Consider the following 17,289-nt stretch of genomic DNA (forward strand, 5'->3'; position numbering starts at 1 on the left):
CAAGTACAGTACTTAAAAACAACAACAAACCTACAGGATATAAAGTGCAAATGCAGGGAGGAGTAAGGCCACAATAAAGTGACTCGTGCTGGCAAAAACAAATGCAATACTTAAAAGCAACAGGCCTACAAAGGCCTATGTAAGGAGGGAATGGTGAGGTCAGGATAAAATAACATGTGTTAACAGACAATCACAAATGCAAGGAAACTGAATTAGTCCAAATATTAGCACCCTACTATGCTAAATGAGCAAATAAAATCATATCACAAATTAGCCAATCAGGGCAGCTGGATCCAAAATAACAAACTGGATAACCAAGTCCCTAAAAGGAAATAAAACTGTTACCTAGTGTATCAAACTATGCATACATCTTATACCATAACGCACCTACACTAATATATGTCATTACTCAAGGTACGCAGGGCAAAAGACAAATGTTAGAGCTGTAGCCCAGCCCGGCCTCCTCTGGCCCCGGACGGCAACAGACGGCCCGCCCTTTGCCCAGGCTTAGCCCGCGCGCGGTCCCGCGACGCGGGGGGTGGAGTTCTTTCTGAAGCGCCTTCGGGCGCGAAATGCAGGGGGTCCGCTTCCGGTGGGCTAAAGCGGAGGAGCCTGGGGAGTGTAGTTCGCTGGACCCTCCACACAGCGGTCGCCGTTTACACAAATGCGACGGCGGGAGGGAGAGGCTTGCGCAACAACGAAGACTCGACAATCCCCAGGAAGAGTAAGCAGGTAGGCACAGCACCAGCTTCGCTGCGGCTCAGACGTTCAGGCAACGATAGTTGCAATTTAATGTTTTTCGAGTTCAAGTTCAGAGTCGAGGCTTAAGGCTTGATAATATGTGCTTTTAATCCTCCTCCTGACTCTGAGTGCCTATTGCTGTCCCCACTTTAGTTTGTACTGAAGTTGGTATCATACGGTGATGCGTGTTTTCGGCTGCCTCCTCAATCTCCTCTGTGCACTCTAACCTTGTTCAGGCCACCGCTATTGCCTTCTCAGTGCTGCTCCTCTGCTCTTCCGGCATTGGCATTTAGACGCTGCCTCTGCCCTGTTGCTTTAGGCTGGGGCTGTTAGAGCACGGCGGTGATAACCAAAACCCCCTACTGGCAGGTGCGTGGAGAGGAGAAGTTGGAGAGAGATGGTGGGGGAGATGGTGGGGGAGATGGAGGGAGAGACAAGGCAGGGCGAGCAAGGGCCAATGAGGCACACCGGCAGGTCGCTCGCAGGCAGGTCACAGGCTGCACCCTGGTCTATTGGGCCGCCTCTGCCCCGCGACCAAACTGTCCAAACTGTCCACCAAGTGGCTCCTAAAAACTCGCCCCCACTGAACCCCTGCTCCTGCTCCCGGCCAACAACGGCCTGCCACGGTGTTTGGGTAGTGTAGGGAGTCGTGCTGGGGGTAGTGTTTTAGGGTTTAGGGTAGTGCAGTGGTGTTTGTGTAGTGTAGGGTGTCATGCTGGGGGTAGAGTTTTAGGGTTTAAGGTAGTGCAGTGCTGTTTGTGTAGTATAGGGGGTCATGCTGGGGGTAGTGTTTTTGGGTTTAGGGTAGTGCAGTGGTGTTTGTGTAGTGTAGGGTGTAGTGCTGGGGTAGTGTTTTAGGGTTTAGGGTTGTGCAGTTGTGTTTGTGTAGTGAAGGGGGTCGTGCTGGGGTAGTGTTTTAGGGATTAGGGTAGTTCAGTGGTGTTGGTGTAGTGTAGGCGGTCGTGCTTGGGGTAGTGTTTTAGGGTTTACGGTAGTGCAGTGCTGTTTGTGTATTATAGGGTGTCATACTGGGATAGATTTAGGGTTTAGGGTAGTGCAGTTGTGTTTGTGTATTGTGGGGGTCATGCTCAGGGTAGTGTTTTAGCGTTTAAGGCAGTGCAGTGGTGTTTTTGTAGTGAAGGGGATTGTGCTGGGGGTAGTGTTTTCGGGTTTAGGGTAGTGCAGTGGTGTTTGTGTAGTCTAGGGGGTTGTGCTAGGGGTAGATTTTGGGTTTAGGGTAGTGCAGTGGTGTTTGGGTACTGTAGGGAGTCGTGCTGGGAATAGTGTATTAGGGTTTATGGTAGTGCAGTGGTGTTTGGGTAGTGTAGGGGTTCATGCTGGGAATAGTGTATTAGGGTTTATGGTAGTGCAGTGGTGTTTGGGTAGTGTAGGGGGTCATGTTGGGGTTAGATTTAGGGTTTAGGGTAGTGCAGTGGTGTTTGTGTCATGAGGGGGCTATTCTGGGGGTAGTGATTTAGGGTTTAGGGTAGTGAAGTGGTGCTTGTATAGTGTAGGGGGTCATGATGGGGGTGGTGTTTTAGAGTTTAGGGTAGTGCAATGGTGTGTGTGTAGTGTAGGGGGTAGTGTTTTAGGGTTTAGGGTAGTGCAGTGTTGTTTGTGTAGTGTAGGGAGTCATGCTGTGGGTAGTGTTTAAGGGTTTAGGGTAGTGCAGTGGTGTTTGTGTAGTGTAGGGGGTCATGTTTTAGGGAATAGGGTAGTGCAGTGGTGTTTGGTTAGTGTAGGGGGTCATGCTGGGGTTAGTGTTTTAGGTTTTAGGGTAGTGCAGTGGTGTTTGGGTAGTGTAGGGGTTGGTGCTGGGGTTAGTGCTTTAGGGTTTAGGGTAGTGCAGTGGTGTTTGTGTAGTGTGGGAGGTCATGGTTGTGATAGATTTAGGGTTTAGTGTAGTGCAGTGGTGTTTGGGTAGTGTAGGGAGTCGTGCTGGGGGTAGTGTTTTAGGGTTTAGGGTAGTGCAGTGGTGTTTGTGTAGTGTAGGGAGTCGTGCTGGGGGTAGAGTTTTAGGGTTTAGGGTTGTTTAGTGGTGTTTGGGTAGTGTAGGAGGTCATGCTTGGGGTAGTGTTTTAGGGTTTAGGGTAGTACAGTAGTGTTTGTGTAGTGTAGAGGGTAGTGCTGGGGTAGTGTTTTAGGGTTTAGGGTTGTGCAGTGGTGTTTGGGTAGTGTAGGGGGTTGTGCTTGGTGTAGTGTTTTAGGGTTTAGGGTAGTGCAGTGGTGTTTGTGTATTGTAGGGGGTCATGCCGGGGATAGACTTAGGGTTTAGGGTAGTGCAGTTGTGTTTGTGTATTGTGGGGGTCATGCTCGGGGTAGTGTTTTAGCGTTTAAGGCAGTGCAGTGGAGTTTTTGTAGTGAAGGGGATTGTGCTGGGGGTAGTGTTTTCGGGTTTAGGGTAGTGCAGTGGTGTTTGTGTAGTTTAGGGGGTTGTGCTGGGGTAGATGTAGGGTTTAGGGTAGTGCAGTGGTGTTTGGGTACTGTAGGGAGTCGTGCTGGTGGTAGTATTTTAGGGTTTAATGTAGTGGAGTTATATTTGGATAGTGTAGGTTGTCGTGCTGTTGGTAGTGTTTTAGGGTTTAGGGTAGTGCAGTAGTGCTTGTGTAGTGTAGGGGGTCGTGCTGGGGGTAGTGTTTAGGGTTTAGGGTAGTGCAGTGGTGTTTGGGTAGTGTAGGGGTTCATGCTGGGAATAGTGTATTAGGGTTTAGGGTAGTGCCGTGGTGTTTGGGTAGTATAGGGGGTCATGTTGGGGTTAGATTTAGGGTTTAGGGTAGTGCAGTGGTGTTTGTGTCATGAGGGGGCCATGCTGGGGGTAGTGATTTAGGGTTTAGGGTAGTGGAGTGTTTTTTGTGTAGTGCTGGGGTAGTGTTTTAGGGTCTTGGGTTTTGCAGTGGTGTTTGGGTAGTGTAGGGGCTCGTGCTGGGGGTAGATTTTTTGGGTTTAGCGTAGTGTAGTTGTGTTTGGGTAGTGAAGGGGGTCGCGCTGGGGTAGTGTTTTAGGGTTTAGGGTAGTTCAGTGGTGTTGGTGTAGTGCAGGGGGACGTGCTGGGGTAGTGTTTTAGGGTTTACGGTTGTGCAGTGGTGTTTGTGTAGTGTAGGGGGTAGTGCTGGGGTAGTGTTTTAGGGTTTAGGGTAGTGCAGTGGTGTTTGTGTTTTATAGGGGGTCATGCTGGGGATAGACTTAGGGTTTAGGGTAGTGCAGTTGTGTTTGTATATTGTGGGGGTCATGCTCGGGGTAGTGTTTTAGCGTTTAAGGCAGTGCAGTGGAGTTTTTGTAGTGAAGGGGGTAGTGCTGGGGGTAGTGTTTTCGGGTTTAGGGTAGTGCAGTGGTGTTTGTGTAGTCTAGGGGGTTGTGCTGGGGTAGATGTAGGGTTTAGGGTAGTGCAGTGGTGTTTGGGTACTGTAGGGAGTCGTGCTGGTGGTAGTATTTTAGGGTTTAATGTAGTGGAGTTATATCTGGGTAGTGTAGGGTGTCGTTCTGTTGGTAGTGTTTTAGGGTTTAGGGTAGTGCAGTAGTGCTTGTGTAGTGTAGGGGGTCGTGCTGGAGGTAGTGTTTAGGGTTTAGGGTAGTGCAGTGGTGTTTGGGTAGTGTAGGGGTTCATGCTGGGAATAGTGTATTAGGGTTTAGGGTAGTGCCGTGGTGTTTGGGTAGTATAGGGGGTCATGTTGGGGTTAGATTTAGGGTTTAGGGTAGTGCAGTGGTGTTTGTGTCATGAGGGGGCCATGCTGGGGGTAGTGATTTAGGGTTTAGGGTAGTGCAGTGGTGCTTGTATAGTGTAGGGGTCATGCTGGGGGTAGTTTTTAAGAGTTTAGGGTAGTGCAATGGTGTATGTTTAGTGTAGGGTTTTGTGCTGGGGTTAGTGCTTTAGGGTTTAGGGTAGTGCAGTGGTGTTTGTGTAGTGTGGGAGGTCATCCTGGTGATAGATTTAGGGTTTAGTGTAGTGCAGTGGTGTTTGGGTAGTGTAGGGAGTCGTGCTGGGGGTAGTGTTTTAGGGTTTAGGGTAGTGCAGTGGTGTTTGTGTAGTGTAGGGAGTCATGCTGGGGGTAGAGTTTTAGGGTTTAGGGTTGTTTAGTGTTTTTTGTGTAGTTTAGGGGGTAGTGCTGGGGTAGTGTTTTAGGGATTTGGGTTTTGCAGTGGTGTTTGGGTAGTGTAGGGGCTCGTGCTGGGGTTAAATTTTTTGGGTTTAGCGTAGTGCAGTTGTGTTTGGGTAGTGAAGGGGGTCGCGCTGGGGTAGTGTTTTAGGGTTTTGGGTAGTTCGGTGGTGTTTGTGTAGTGTAGGGGGTCATGTTTGAGGGAATAGGGTAGTGCAGTGGTGTTTGGGTAGTGTAGGGGGTTATGCTGGGGTTAGTGTTTTAGGGTTTAGGGTAGTGCAGTAGTGTGTAGGAAGTGTAGGGGTTCGTGCTGGGGTTAGTGCTTTAGGGTTTAGGGTAGTTCATTGGTGTTTGTGTAGTGTGGGAGGTCATGCTGGTGATAGATTTAGGGTTTAGTGTAGTGCAGTGGTGTTTGGGTAGTGTAGGGAGTCGTGCTGGGGGTAGTGTTTTAGGGTTTAATGTAGTGCAATTATGTTTGGGTAGTGTATGGTGTTGTGCTGGTGGTATTGTTTTAGGGTTTAGGGTAGTGCAGTGGTGATTGTGTAGTGTAGGGGGTCATGCTGGGGGTAGAGTTTTAGGGTTTAGGGTAGTGCAGTGGTGCTTGTATAGTGTAGGGGTAATGCTGGGGTTTAGGGTTTAGGGTAGTGCAGAGGTGTTTGGGTAGTGTAGTGGGTAGTGTTTTAGGGTTTAGGGTAGTACAGTGGTGTTTAGTTAGTGTAGGGGTTTGTGCTGGGGTAGTGTTTTAGGGTTTAGGGTAGTGCTGTGGTGTTTGTGTAGTGTGGGAGGTCATGCTGGGGGTAGATTTAGGGTTTAGGTAGTGAAGTGGTGTTTGGGTAGTGTAGGGAGTCGTACCGGGGTTAGTTTTTTAGGGTTTATGTTAGTGCAGTGGTGTTTGTGTAGTGTATGGACTTGTTCCGGGGGTAGTGTTTTTGGGTTTAGGGTAGTGCAATGGTGTTTGGGTAGTGTCGGGGGTCATGCTGGGGATAGTGTTTTAGAGTTTAGGGTAGTGCAGTGGTGTGTGTAGTGTACGGGGGTCATTCTGGGAGTAGTGTTTTAGGGTTTAGGGTAGTGCAGTGGTGTTGGGGTAGTGTTGGGGGTAGTGCTGGGGTAGTGTTTTAGGGTTTAGAGTAGTGCAGTGGTGTTTGCGTAATGTAGGGGGTGGTGTTTTAGGGTTTAGGGTAGTGCAGTGGTGCTTGTATAGTGTAGGGGTAATGCTGGGGTTTAGGGTTTAGGGTAGTGCAGAGGTGTTTGGGTAGTGTAGTGGGTAGTGTTTTAGGGTTTAGGGTAGTTCAGTGGTGTTTAGTTAGTGTAGGGGTTTGTGCTGGGGTAGTGTTTTAGGGTTTAGGGTAGTGCTGTGGTGTTTGTGTAGTGTGGGAGGTCATGCTGGGGGTAGATTTAGGGTTTAGTGTAGTGAAGTGGTGTTTGGGTAGTGTAGGGAGTCGTGCCGGGGTTAGTTTTTTAGGGTTTATGTTAGTGCAGTGGTGTTTGTGTAGTGTAGGGACTTGTTCCGGGGGTAGTGTTTTTGGGTTTAGGGTAGTGCAATGGTGTTTGGGTAGTGTAGGGGGTCATGCTGGGGATAGTGTTTTAGAGTTTAGGGTAGCGCAGTGGTGTGTGTTGTGTACGGGGGTCATTCTGGGAGTAGTGTTTTAGGGTTTAGGGTAGTGCAGTGGTGTTGGGGTAGTGTTGGGGGTAGTGCTGGGGTAGTGTGTTAGGGTTTAGGGTAGTGCAGTGGTGTTTGCGTAATGTAGGGGGTGGTGTTTTAGGGTTTAGGGTAGTGCAGTGGTGTTTGGGTAGTGTAGGGAGTCATGCTGGGGGTAGTGTTTTGTGGTTTCGGCTAGTGCACTTGTGTTTGTGTAGTGAAGGGGGTCGTGCTGGGGGTAGTGTTTTAAGGTTTACGGTAGTACAGAGGTGTTTGTGTATTGTAGGGGGTCATGCTTGGGGTAGTGTTTTATGGTTTAGGGTAGTGCTGTGATGTTTGTTAAGTGTAGGGGGTCATGCTGGGGGTAGATTTGGGGTTTAGGGTAGTACAGTGGTGTTTGTGTAGTGTAAGGGGTCATGCAGGGGATAGTGTTTTAGGGTTCAGGGTAGTGCAGTGGTGTTTGTGTAGTGCAGGGGGATGTGCTGGGGTAGATTTAGTGAATAGGGTAGTGCAGTGGTGTTTGGGTAGTGTAGGGACTTGTGCTGGGGGTAGTGTTTTAGGGTTTAGGTTGGTGCAGTGGTGTTTCTGTAGTGTAGGGGTCGTGCTGGGGATAGTGTTTTAGGGTTTAGGGTAGTGCAGTGGTGTTTGGGTAGTGTAGGGTGTCGTGCTGGGGGTAGTGTTTTTGGGATTAGGGTAGTTCAGTAGTGTTTGGGTAGTGAAGGGGGTCGTGCTGGGGTAGAGTTTTAGAATTTAGGGTAGTACATGGTGTTTGTGTAGTGTAGGGTGTCGTGCTGGGTGTAGTGTTTTAGGGTTTAGGGTAGTGCAGTGGTGTTTGTGTAGTGTTGGGGGTCGTGCTGGGGGTAGTGTTTGAGGGTTTAGGGTAGTGCAGTGGTGTTTGTGTAGTGTAGTGGTTCATGTTGGGGTAGTGATTTAGGGTGTAGGGTGGTGCTGTGGTGATTGGGTAGTGTAGGGGGTCGTGTTGGGGGTAATGTTTTAGGGTTTAGGGTAGTGCAGTGGTGTTTGTGTAGTGTAGGGGGTTGTGCTGGAGGTAGATTTAGGGTTTAGGGTAGTGCAGTGGTGTTTGGGTAGTGTATGGAGTCGGGCTGGTGGTAGTGTTTTAGGGTTTAATGTAGTGCAATTATGTTTGGGTAGTGTATTGTGTTTTTCTGGTGGTAGTGTTTTAGGGTTTAGGGTAGTGCAGTGGTGATTGTGTAGTGTAGGGGGTCGTGCTGGGTGTAGTGTTTTAGGGTTTAGGGTAGTGCAGTGGTATTTGGGTAGTGTGGGGGTTGTGCTGGGGTAGTGTTTTATGGTTTAGGGTAGTGCAGTAGTGTCGAGGGTCATGCTGGGAGTAGTGTTTTAGGGTTTATGGTAGTGTAGTGGTATATGGGTAGTGTAGGAGGTCATACTGGGGTAATGTTTTAGGGATTAGGGTAGTGCAGTGGTGTTTGGGTAGTGTGGGGTGTCATGCTGGGGGTAGTGTTTTAGGGTTTAGGGTAGTGCAGTGTTGTTTGTGTAGTGTAGGGGGTCGTGCTAGGTGTAGTGCTTTAGAGTTTAGGGCAGTGCAGTGGTGTTTGGGTAGAGTAGGGTTCATCCTTGGGATAGATTTAGGGTTTAGGGTAGTGCAATGGTGTTTGGGTAGTGTAGGGAGTCGTGCTGGGGGTTAGTGTTTTACGGTTTAGGGTAGTGCAGTGGTGATTGTTTAGTGTAGGGGGTTGTGCTGGGGGTAGTGTTTTAGGGTTTGTGGTAGTGCAGTGGTGTTTGGGTAGTGCAGGGGGTAGTGCAGGGGTAGTGTTTTTTGGGGTTTAGGGTTGTTCAGTTTTGTTTGGGTAGTGAAGGGGGTCGTGCTGGGTGTAGTGTTTTAGAGTTTAGTGTAGTACAGTGGTGTTTGTGTAGTGTAGGGGGTCGTGCTGGGCGTAGTGTTTTAGGGTTTAGGGTAGTGCAGTGGTGTTTGTGTAGTGCAGGGGGTCGTGCTGGGGGTAGTGTTTTAGGGTTTAGGGTAGTGCAGTGGTGTTTGGGTAGTGTAGGGTGTCACGATGGGGGTAGTGTTTTTGGGTTTAGGGTAGTTCAGTTGTGTTTGGGTAGTGAAGGAGGTAGTGCTGGGGATAGTGTTTTAGAGTTTAGGGTACTACAGTGTTGTTTGTGTAGTGTAGGGGTCGTGCTGGGCATAGTGTTTTAGGGTTTAGGGTAGTGCAGTGGTGTTTGTGTAGTCTAGGGGGTTGTGCTGGGGATAGATTTAGGGTTTAGGGTAGTGCAGTGGTGTTTGGGTAGTGTATGGAGTCGTGCTGGTGGTAGTGTTTTAGGGTGTATTGTTGTGCAATTATGTATGGGTAGTGTATGGTGTTGTGCTGGTGGTAGTGTTTTAGGGTTTAGGGTAGTGCAGTGGTGATTGTGTAGTGTAGGGGGTCATGCTGGGGGTAGTGTTTTAGGGTTTAGGGTAGTGCAGTGGTGTTTGGGTTGTGTAGGGTGTCATGCTGGGGGTAGTGTTTTGCGGTTTAGGGTTGTTCAGCTGTGTTTGGGGAGTGAAGGGTTCATGCTGGGGGTAGTGTTTTAGAGTTTAGGGTAGTACAGTGGTGTTTGTGTAGTGTAGGGGGTCGTGCTGGGCGTAGTGTTTTAGGGTTTAGGGTAGTGCAGTGGTGTTTGTGTAGTGCAGGGGGTCGTGCTGGGGGTAGTGTTTAAGGGTTTAGGGTAGTGCAGTGGTGTTTCTGTAGTGTAGGGGGTCATGCTGGGGGTAGTGTTTTAGGGTTTACTGTTGTACAGTGGAGTTTGTGTGGTGTAAGGGGTCATGCTGGGGGTAGATTTAGGGTTTAGGGTAGTACAGTGGTGTTTGTGTAGTGTAAGGGGTCGTGCTGGGGTAGTGTTTTAGGGTTTAGGGTAGTGCAGTGGTGTTTGTATAGTGTAGGGGGTTGTGCTGGTGTAGATTTGGGGAATAGGGTAGTGCAGTGGTGTTTGGGTAGTGTAGGGAGTCGTGCTGGGGGTTGTGTTTAAGGGTTTAGGGTAGTGCAGTTGTGCTTGTGAAGTGCAGGGGTTCATGCTGGAGTAGTGTTTTAGGGTTTAGTGCAGTGCAGTGGTGTTTGGGTAGTGTAGGCGGTCATGTTTTAGGGTTTAGGGTTGTGCAGTGGTGTTTGTGTTGTGTAGAGGGTCATGCTTGTGGTAGTGTTTTAGAGTTTAGGGTAGTTCAGTGGTGTTTGGTTTGTGTAAGGTGTCATGCTGAGGGTAGTGTTTTTGGGTTTAGGGTAGTGCAGTTGTGTTTGTGTAGTGTAGGGAATTGTGCCGGGGTAGTGTTGTAGGTTTTAGGGTAGTGAAGTGGTGTTTGGGTAGTGTAGGGGGTCATGCCGGGGGTAGTGTTTTAGGGTTTATGTTAGTGCAGTGGTGTTTGTGTAGTGTAGGGACTTGTTCTGGGGGTAGTGTTTTTGGGTTTAGGGTAGTGCAGTGGTGTTTGGGTAGTGTAGGGGGTCATGCTGGGGATAGTGTTTTAGAGTTTAGGGTAGTGCAGTGGTGTTTGTGTAGTGTACGGGGGTCATTCTGGGATTAGTGTTTTAGGGTTTAGGGTAGTGCAGTGGTGTTGGGGTAGTGTTGGGGGTAGAGCTGGGGTAGTGTTTTAGGGTTTAGGGTAGTGCAGTGGTGTTTGTGTAAGGTAGGGTATTGTGCTTTGGGAGTGTTTTAGGGTTTAGGGTAGTGCAGTGGTGTTTGTGTAGTGTAGGGGGTGGTGTTTTAGGGTTTAGGGTAGTGCAGTGGTGTTTGGGTAGTGTAGGGGGTCATGCTGGGGCTAGTGTTTGGTGGTTTAGGCTAGTGCAGTTGTGTTTGTGTAGTGAAGGGGGTCGTGCTGGGGATAGTGTTTTAGGGTTTAGGGTAGTGCAGTGGTGTTTGTGTAGTGCAGGGGGATGTGCTGGGGTAGATTTAGTGAATAGGGTAGTCCAGTGGTGTTTGGGTAGTGTAGGGAGTTGTGCTGGGGGTAGTGTTTAAGGGTTTAGGGTAGTGCAGTGGTGTTTCTGTAGTGTAGGGGTTGTGCTGGGGGTAGGGTTTTAGGGTTTAGGGTAGAGCAGTGGTGTTTGGGTAGTGTAGGGTGTCATGCTGGGTGTAGTGTTTTAGGATTTAGGGTGTTTGTGTAGTGTTGGGGGTCGTGCTGGGGGTAGTGTTTTAGGGTTTAGGGTAGTGCAGTGGTGTTTGTGTAGTGTAGGGGTTCTTTTTGGGGTAGTGTTTTAGGGTGTAGGGTGGTGCTGTGGTGATTGGGTAGTGTAGGGGTCGTGTTGGGGGTAATGTTTTGGGGTTTAGGGTAGTGCAGTGGTGTTTGTGTAATGTAGGGGTCTTGCTGGGGGTAGTGTTTTTGGGGTTAGGGTAGTGCAGTGGTGTTTGTGTAGTCTAGGTTGTGCTGGAGGTAGATTTAGGGTTTAGGGTAGTACAGTAGTGTTTGGGTAATGTATGGAGTCGGGCTGGTGGTAGTGTTTTAGGGTTTAATGTAGTGCAATTATGTTTGGTTAGTGTATTGTGTTGTTCTGGTGGTAGTGTTTTAGGGTTTAGGGTAGTGCAGTGGTGATTGTGTCGTGTAGGGGGTCATGCTGGTGGTAGTGTTTTAGGGTTTAGGGTAGTGCAGTTGTATTTGGGTAGTGTAGGGGGTCGTGCTGGGGTAGTGTCTTATGGTTTAGGTTAGTGCAGTAGTGTCGAGGGTCATGCTGGGAGTAGTGTTTTAGGGTTTAGGGTAGTGCAGTGGTATATGGGTAGTGTAGGAGGTCATACTGGGGTAATGTTTTAGGGATTAGGGTAGTGCAGTGGTGTTTGGGTAGTGTGGAGGGTCATGCTGGGGGTAGTGCTTTAGAGTTTAGGGTAGTGCAGTGGTGTTTGGGTAGAGAAGGGGGTCATCCTTGGGATAGATTTAGGGTTTAGGGTAGTTCAATGGTGTTTGGATAGTGTAGGGAGTCGTGCTGGGGGTTAGTGTTTTAGGGTTTAGGGTAGTGCAGTGGTGTTTGTTTAGTGTAGGGGGTTGTGCTGGGGGTAGTGTTTTCGGGTTTATGGTAGTGCAGTGGTGTTTGGGTAGTGCAGGGGGTAGTGCAGGGGTAGTGTTTTAGAGTTTAGGGTTGTTCAGTTTTGTTTGGGTTGTGTAGGGTGTCGTGCTGGGGTAGTGTTTTTGGGTTTAGGGTTGTTCAGTTGTGTTCAGGTAGTGAAGGAGGTCATGCTGGTGGTAGTGTTTTAGGGTTCAATGTTGTGCAATTATGTTTGGGTAGTGTATGGTGTTGTGCTGGTGGTAGTGTTTTAGGGTTTAGGGTAGTGCAGTGGTGATTGTGTAGTGTAGGGGTAATGCTGGGGTTTAGGGTTTAGGGTAGTGCAGAGGTGTTTGGGTAGTGTAGTGGGTAGTGTTTTAGGGTTTAGGGTAGTTCAGTGGTGTTTAGTTAGTGTAGGGGTTTGTGCTGGGGTAGTGTTTTAGGGTTTAGGGTAGTGCTGTGGTGTTTGTGTAGTGTGGGAGGTCATGCTGGGGGTAGATTTAGGGTTTAGTGTAGTGAAGTGGTGTTTGGGTAGTGTAGGGAGTCGTACCGGGCTTAGTTTTTTAGGGTTTATGTTAGTGCAGTGGTGTTTGTGTAGTGTAGGGACTTGTTCCGGGGGTAGTGTTTTTGGGTTTAGGGTAGTGCAATGGTGTTTGGGTAGTGTAGGGGGTCATGCTGGGGATAGTGTTTTAGAGTTTAGGGTAGCGCAGTGGTGTGTGTTGTGTACGGGGGTAATTCTGGGAGTAGTGTTTTAGGGTTTAGGGTAGTGCAGTGGTGTTGGGGTAGTGTTGGGGGTAGTGCTGGGGTAGTGTGTTAGGGTTTAGGGTAGTGCAGTGGTGTTTGCGTAATGTAGGGGGTGGTGTTTTAGGGTTTAGGGTAGTGCAGTGGTGTTTGGGTAGTGTAGGGAGTCATGCTGGGGGTAGTGTTTTGTGGTTTCGGCTAGTGCACTTGTGTTTGTGTAGTGAAGGGGGTCGTGCTGGGGGTAGTGTTTTAAGGTTTACGGTAGTACAGAGGTGTTTGTGTATTGTAGGGGGTCATGCTTGGGGTAGTGTTTTATGGTTTAGGGTAGTGCTGTGATGTTTGTTAAGTGTAGGGGGTCATGCTGGGGGTAGATTTAGGGTTTAGGGTAGTACAGTGGTGTTTGTGTAGTGTAAGGGGTCATGCAGGGGATAGTGTTTTAGGGTTCAGGGTAGTGCAGTGGTGTTTGTGTAGTGCAGGGGGATGTGCTGGGGTAGATTTAGTGAATAGGGTAGTGCAGTGGTGTTTGGGTAGTGTAGGGACTTGTGCTGGGGGTAGTGTTTTAGGGTTTAGGTTGGTGCAGTGGTGTTTCTGTAGTGTAGGGGTCGTGCTGGGGATAGTGTTTTAGGGTTTAGGGTAGTGCAGTGGTGTTTGGGTAGTGTAGGGTGTCGTGCTGGGGGTAGTGTTTTTGGGATTAGGGTAGTTCAGTTGTGTTTGGGTAGTGAAGGGGGTCGTGCTGGGGTAGAGTTTTAGAATTTAGGGTAGTACACGGTGTTTGTGTAGTGTAGGGTGTCGTGCTGGGTGTAGTGTTTTAGGGTTTAGGGTAGTGCAGTGGTGTTTGTGTAGTGTTGGGGGTCGTGCTGGGGGTAGTGTCTGAGGGTTTAGGGTAGTGCAGTGGTGTTTGTGTAGTGTAGGGGGTTGTGCTGGAGGTAGATTTAGGGTTTAGGGTAGTGCAGTGGTGTTTGGGTAGTGTATGGAGTCGGGCTGGTGGTAGTGTTTTAGGGTTTAATGTAGTGCAATTATGTTTGGGTAGTGTATTGTGTTTTTCTGGTGGTAGTGTTTTAGGGTTTAGGGTAGTGCAGTGGTGATTGTGTAGTGTAGGGGGTCGTGCTGGGTGTAGTGTTTTAGGGTTTAGGGTAGTGCAGTGGTATTTGGGTAGTGTGGGGGTTGTGCTGGGGTAGTGTTTTATGGTTTAGGGTAGTGCAGTAGTGTCGAGGGTCATGCTGGGAGTAGTGTTTTAGGGTTTATGGTAGTGTAGTGGTATATGGGTAGTGTAGGAGGTCATACTGGGGTAATGTTTTAGGGATTAGGGTAGTGCAGTGGTGTTTGGGTAGTGTGGGGTGTCATGCTGGGGGTAGTGTTTTAGGGTTTAGGGTAGTGCAGTGTTGTTTGTGTAGTGTAGGGGGTCGTGCTAGGGGTAGTGCTTTAGAGTTTAGGGCTGTGCAGTGGTGTTTGGGTAGAGTAGGGTTCATCCTTGGGATAGATTTAGGGTTTAGGGTAGTGCAATGGTGTTTGGGTAGTGTAGGGAGTCGTGCTGGGGGTTAGTGTTTTACGGTTTAGGGTAGTGCAGTGGTGATTGTTTAGTGTAGGGGGTTGTGCTGGGGGTAGTGTTTTAGGGTTTGTGGTAGTGCAGTGGTGTTTGGGTAGTGCAGGGGGTAGTGCAGGGGTAGTGTTTTAGGGTTTAGGGTTGTTCAGTTGTGTTTGGGTAGTGAAGGGGGTCGTGCTGGGTGTAGTGTTTTAGAGTTTAGTGTAGTACAGTGGTGTTTGTGTAGTGTAGGGGGTCGTGCTGGGCGTAGTGTTTTAGGGTTTAGGGTAGTGCAGTGGTGTTTGTGTAGTGCAGGGGGTCGTGCTGGGGGTAGTGTTTTAGGGTTTAGGGTAGTGCAGTGGTGTTTGGGTAGTGTAGGGTGTCACGATGGGGGTAGTGTTTTTGGGTTTAGGGTAGTTCAGTTGTGTTTGGGTAGTGAAGGAGGTAGTGCTGGGGACAGTGTTTTAGAGTTTAGGGTACTACAGTGTTGTTTGTGTAGTGTAGGGGTCGTGCTGGGCATAGTGTTTTAGGGTTTAGGGTAGTGCAGTGGTGTTTGTGTAGTCTAGGGGGTTGTGCTGGGGATAGATTTAGGGTTTAGGGTAGTGCAGTGGTGTTTGGGTAGTGTATGGAGTCGTGCTGGTGGTAGTGTTTTAGGGTTTATTGTTGTGCAATTATGTATGGGTAGTGTATGGTGTTGTGCTGGTGGTAGTGTTTTAGGGTTTAGGGTAGTGCAGTGGTGATTGTGTAGTGTAGGGGGTCATGCTGGGGGTAGTGTTTTAGGGTTTAGGGTAGTGCAGTGGTGTTTGGGTTGTGTAGGGTGTCATGCTGGGGGTAGTGTTTTGCGGTTTAGGGTTGTTCAGCTGTGTTTGGGGAGTGAAGGGTTCATGCTGGGGGTAGTGTTTTAGAGTTTAGGGTAGTACAGTGGTGTTTGTGTAGTGTAGGGGGTCGTGCTGGGCGTAGTGTTTTAGGGTTTAGGGTAGTGCAGTGGTGTTTGTGTAGTGCAGGGGGTCGTGCTGGGGGTAGTGTTTAAGGGTTTAGGGTAGTGCAGTGGTGTTTCTGTAGTGTAGGGGGTCATGCTGGGGGTAGTGTTTTAGGGTTTACTGTTGTACAGTGGAGTTTGTGTGGTGTAAGGGGTCATGCTGGGGGTAGATTTAGGGTTTAGGGTAGTACAGTGGTGTTTGTGTAGTGTAAGGGGTCGTGCTGGGGTAGTGTTTTAGGGTTTAGGGTAGTGCAGTGGTGTTTGTATAGTGTAGGGGGTTGTGCTGGTGTAGATTTGGGGAATAGGGTAGTGCAGTGGTGTTTGGGTAGTGTAGGGAGTCGTGCTGGGGGTTGTGTTTAAGGGTTTAGGGTAGTGCAGTAGTGCTTGTGAAGTGCAAGGGTTCATGCTGGAGTAGTGTTTTAGGGTTTAGTGCAGTGCAGTGGTGTTTGGGTAGTGTAGGCGGTCATGTTTTAGGGTTTAGGGTTGTGCAGTGGTGTTTGTGTTGTGTAGAGGGTCATGCTTGTGGTAGTGTTTTAGAGTTTAGGGTAGTTCAGTGGTGTTTGGTTTGTGTAAGGTGTCATGCTGAGGGTAGTGTTTTTGGGTTTAGGGTTGTTCAGTTGTGTTTGGGTAGTGAAGGGGGTTGTGCTGGGGGTAGTGTATAGGGTTTATGGTAGTGCAGTGTTTTTTGTGTAGTGTAGGGGGTAGTGCTGGGTTAGTGTTTTAGGGTTTTGCAGTGGTTTTTGGGTAGTGTAGGGGCCCGTGCTGGGGGTTGATTTTTTGGGTTTAGCATTGTGCAGTTGTGTTTGGGTAGTGAAGGGGGTCGTGCTGGGGTAGTGTTTTAGGATTTAGGGTAGTTAAGTGGTGTTGGTGTAGTGTAGGGGGTCATGCTGCGGATAGACTTAGGGTTTAGGGTAGTGCAGTTGTGTTTGTGTAGTGTGGGGGTCATGCTGGGGGTAGTGTTTTAGCATTTAAGGTAGTGCAGTGGTGTATTTGTAGTGAAGTGGGTTGTGCTGGGGTGGATTTAGGGTTTAGGGTAGTGCAGTGGTGTTTGGGTAGTGTAGGGAGTCATGCTGGTGGTAGTATTTTAGGGTTTAATGTAGTGCAGTTATATCTGGGTAGTGTAGGGTGCCGTGCTGTTGGTAGTGTTTTAGGGTTTAGGGTAGTGCAGTGGTACTTGTGTAGTGTATGGGGTTGTGCTGTGGGTAGTGATTAGGGTTTAGGGTAGTGCAGTGGTGTTTGGGTAGTGTAGGGGTTCATGCTGGGAATAGTGTTTTAGGGTTTAGTGTAGTGCAGTGGTGTTTGTGTAGTGTGGGAGGTCATGCTGGGGTAGATTTAGGGTTTAATGTAGTGAAGTGGTGTTTGGGTAGTGTAGGGAGTTGTGCCGGGGGTAGTGTTTTAGGGTTTAGGGTAGTGCAGTGGTGTTTGGGTAGTGTAGGGGTCATGCTGGGGATAGTGTTTTAGAGTTTAGGGTAGTGCAGTTGTGTTTGTGTAGTGTAGGGAGTTGTGCCGGGGGTAGTGTTGTAGGTTTTAGGGTAGTGAAGTGGTGTTTGGGTAGTGTAGGGGGTAATGCCGGGGGTAGTGTTTTAGGGTTTATGTTAGTGCAGTGGTGTTTGTGTAGTGTAGGGACTTGTTCCGGGGGTAGTGTTTTTGGGTTTAGGGTAGTGCAGTGGTGTTTGGGTAGTGTAGGGGGTCATGCTGGGGATAGTGTTTTAGAGTTTAGGGTAGTGCAGTGGTGTTTGTGTAGTGTACGGGGGTCATTCTGGGATTAGTGTTTTAGGGTTTAGGGTAGTGCAGTGGTGTTGGGGTAGTGTTGGGGGTAGAGCTGGGGTAGTGTTTTAGGGATTAGGGTAGTGCAGTGGTGTTTGTGTAAGGTAGGGTATTGTGCTTTGGGAGTGTTTTAGGGTTTAGGGTAGTGCAGTGGTGTTTGTGTAGTGTAGGGGGTGGTGTTTTAGGGTTTAGGGTAGTGCAGTGGTGTTTGGGTAGTGTAGGGGGTCATGCTGGGGCTAGTGTTTGGTGGTTTAGGCTAGTGCAGTTGTGTTTGTGTAGTGAAGGGGGTCGTGCTGGGGATAGTGTTTTAGGGTTTAGGGTAGTGCAGTGGTGTTTGTGTAGTGCAGGGGGATGTGCTGGGGTAGATTTAGTGAATAGGGTAGTCCAGTGGTGTTTGGGTAGTGTAGGGAGTTGTTCTGGGGGTAGTGTTTAAGGGTTTAGGGTAGTGCAGTGGTGTTTCTGTAGTGTAGGGGTTGTGCTGGGGGTAGGGTTTTAGGGTTTAGGGTAGAGCAGTGGTGTTTGGGTAGTGTAGGGTGTCATGCTGGGTGTAGTGTTTTAGGATTTAGGGTAGTGCAGTGGTGTTTGTGTAGTGTTGGGGGTCGTGCTGGGGGTAGTGTTTTAGGGTTTAGGGTAGTGCAGTGGTGTTTGTGTAGTGTAGGGGTTCTTGTTGGGGTAGTGTTTTAGGGTGTAGGGTGGTGCTGTGGTGATTGGGTAGTGTAGGGGTCGTGTTGGGGGTAATGTTTTGGGGTTTAGGGTAGTGCAGTAGTGTTTGTGTAGTGTAGGGGTCTTGCTGGGGGTAGTGTTTTTGGGGTTAGGGTAGTGCAGTGGTG

The sequence above is a fragment of the Triturus cristatus genome, chromosome 4_2, assembly GCF_964204655.1.
Source record: "Triturus cristatus chromosome 4_2, aTriCri1.1, whole genome shotgun sequence".
Lineage (NCBI taxonomy): Eukaryota > Metazoa > Chordata > Amphibia > Caudata > Salamandridae > Triturus > Triturus cristatus.